This window comes from Lactuca saligna, chromosome 6 (assembly GCF_052625555.1).
Source record: "Lactuca saligna cultivar CGN05327 chromosome 6, ASM5262555v1, whole genome shotgun sequence".
Taxonomy (NCBI): Eukaryota; Viridiplantae; Streptophyta; class Magnoliopsida; order Asterales; family Asteraceae; genus Lactuca; species Lactuca saligna.
In genome coordinates this window covers 31,649,149-31,652,500 of record NC_136422.1, presented here as the reverse complement: position 1 = coordinate 31,652,500, position 3,352 = coordinate 31,649,149, and positions in this window count along the sequence as shown.

Genomic DNA, 3,352 nt, shown 5'->3' with positions numbered 1-3,352 from the left:
AATGTATCATCCAAGAGCTTATTAGAAAACATACAACTACTATTTGTAAAGAGTCCATCTTAACATCCTACTCACAATTTGATATGAGCAACAACAAATTATATGGGATAACACTTATTATTTTCTATTTGTTTTTTTAATGTTTTTAATTAATATATATATATATATATATATATATATATATATATATATATATATATATATATATATATATATAGAATCAAGATCAAATAAGAAGGAAATTTTTGGTAGGAAGGTAAGAAATTTTTTTTCTACATATTTTTTTCGCGAACAAACAAAATGAATCATTAGATGATTCATTTGTAAGATGATTCACAAGAAAAAAATCTCAAAAAAACATCTCGATGATTCATTTATACAATGATTTTGTTGTTATTCACTAAAATTATCATAAAAGTGAATTTTTTCTTAATTTACTTAAAAATGAATCATAAATATGTTTTTTTTCGGAATTTTTTCTTGTGAATCATCTTACAAATGAATCATCTAGTGATTCATTTATTTTATTCGTCAAAAAAATATATAGAAAAAAAAACTTCTTACCTTCCTACCAAATAAAATTTCTTACCGGATCTATATCCTATATATATATATATATATATATATATATATATATATATATATATATATATATATATATATATATAAGATGAATATTAGGAATAGTAAATTTGTCATTTTTTTTTTGGTAACTTTGCTCCTCATTCTTTGACCATTTTAATATTTTTGGTCATTGCAATCAATAATGTTACACTTTTTAGGAATCTTTTAATATTGAAAGTTTGGTCACAAAACTTTAATGGTTTAACAACTTTGATCCCTTTTCGAAAAAGTTGTTAATTCCTACCCTTTAATTCTTTAGCCATTTTGACACTTATGATCCTTGTAGTCAAAACTTTTACATTTTTTCATAAAAACATGAAAAAAACGGTATGTGGTAAAGCCCGGACTTTTCATCCTTGCACTTTCTACGTCTGTCATATTTATCGATATGGAAACAACATTGAAAACTTCTGGCCCCCGCGTAGCAGGGGTAACCTTTCTAGTTTCTATTATTCTAATTTGTTTTACTTTGTTTTATTTTGAATAATATGGTAAAAGGTTTGTAACATTCGGATTTATACACATTACGATCCGTTACCACAATAACGAATGATAACATAACACGTACTAACGGGAGGATGGGACAGTGTTCACTCGTTATGGCGCTGTTATAGCACTGCCACATTGGATAACGCCCTAAGGGCATTGCCTATATCTATCCGTCTAACTTAAATTACAAGAAAGTAAAAAAAAAAAAAAAAATCATTGGCAGTATCATAGTCTTCATATACGAAGTGGAAACGACTTTTGTAGAATGAAGAAACATTCTTTACAATCTGTTACTGATAAAGAAAATTTGCTCATGGAAGAAAAAAAAAACAAAAAAAAAATCTTATTTAAGATCGATTTTGATAAATCTTTTTATTTAATAAATTATGACTACTTCAACTTTGTGGTGTTGCAAATAGAATTCGAGAAATGATGTGCTTAAGGCTATCCAGAGTAGATAGCTCTTCACACGAGAAAAGCTGAGGTAGAGAGGCCAAGGACACGCGGACACCGCCCCCAGCCCCGGTGTTTGGCTGTGACGTCTTTGTGAAGACGGATTATTTGATTAGTTTAATTTTCTTCCCCTCACATTTTTTCTCTTTCTATCTTCTTTTTTGTCTCTTCACACCCTAAACACCAGTGAATACCATTTCTACTACTTAATGGCTTGGTTGTGGAATAGATAAACAGTGACGTGACATCATCTTCACTCTTAAACCACCTATGACCACTCTGAAGCAACCTAAATAAAAGGGTGCCTTCGTATCCTTTCGATCTTTGGTTTCAATAAATGGGCGCCAACAAATGAATTCCCGATAATCACATGTGCTATACAAGGCAAATAGGCAATTCACTCTCACATTTCCTATTTATTATAGTCATTGAAGGACTAAATTTTTGCAACACGAATGATATGTACCAAATCCATCTTTAAAGGTGTCAAAATTCCAAATAATGGTCCCAAATCTCATGCTTATTTTATGTTAATGTAGCCTATCCATGCAGTTTGGATTTTGCTTTAGAGTAGCAAAATAATTTGCAAAATATAAACAAGTAGTAAAATATTGAAAATTGTATCAAAATGTAACAATATATGATTTTAAGTAAATTGTTCGTTTAAATTGGAAATAACTGATTAATTAAGATAATAAAAAATACAATTTGATCTATTCAAAAAAGCTATTAATCTGTAAAATTCAAGTCATTGTGGATATTAAAATACAATTTGATATATTCAAAAAAAAATCTTGCCTTAATTCTTTAATCCATATGTAGCAACATGCAAATTATTTCCTTCAGTATTAATAGACTAACCTAATGAACGAGGAATTCATTGTGGATATTAAAATGCAATTTGATCTATTCAAAACATTGTTGCCTTAATTTTTAATCTACATGTTTCAACATATAAATTATTTCCTTCATTATAAATTTAAGTTTAGAATGGAATAGGCCATGCTAAAATTCATAGCCTTAAACATTTTTTATTCAAAAAAATATAAAATTTATATATAATATACTAGTCATGTACCCGTGCAAATCGGCAACACCAAATAGTATTCAGATAGTGATTAATTCATATAGGTGAATAATTCTATTGCGGCTATTAAATTAAATTGCAATTAATCACTTCATATGTTAACTCCAAATAACTGTAACATAATAACCATTAAAGTTATCATTTTATTAAAAAAAAACCATTAAAATTATCATTTTTTTGGTGGCCTAATGCCATGAAAACCCTAAAATTGTCAAGAAGTATTCGATTATATCATAAGTCCATTTTTATGTCCACAAAAACCGCACATTTGAGCAAAAATTGTCATAATCACCATCTTTTTCGATTTTACCCTTCTATGACATTAGGGGATGTTTGGTTACAGATCGCCATATGTTAGGGGATGTTTGGCATTAAGGATGTCGAAATGAACTCGTGACCTTTAAGAAAAAATGCAACATGTTATCCACCTAGTTAGTTTGCAACTTTTGGCAACCCTTCGTGATCCTTCTCTCATTGTCTGCAACCACCAATCGTGGTGAAAAAGAAGCAACGCCAGGGTGAATCGGGAAAGCAGCTCCATCGCTCGCCTGCTTTGAAGTGAAACGACCCAAAAATACGACCCAAAAATTTCGTTTTTCAATATAATCAAAACCGTAATATGAGTATCACAACATAGAAAAACATACGCGATGCATCCCAAATCATAATAAAATACTGTGCGGAAAACTGTATCATACT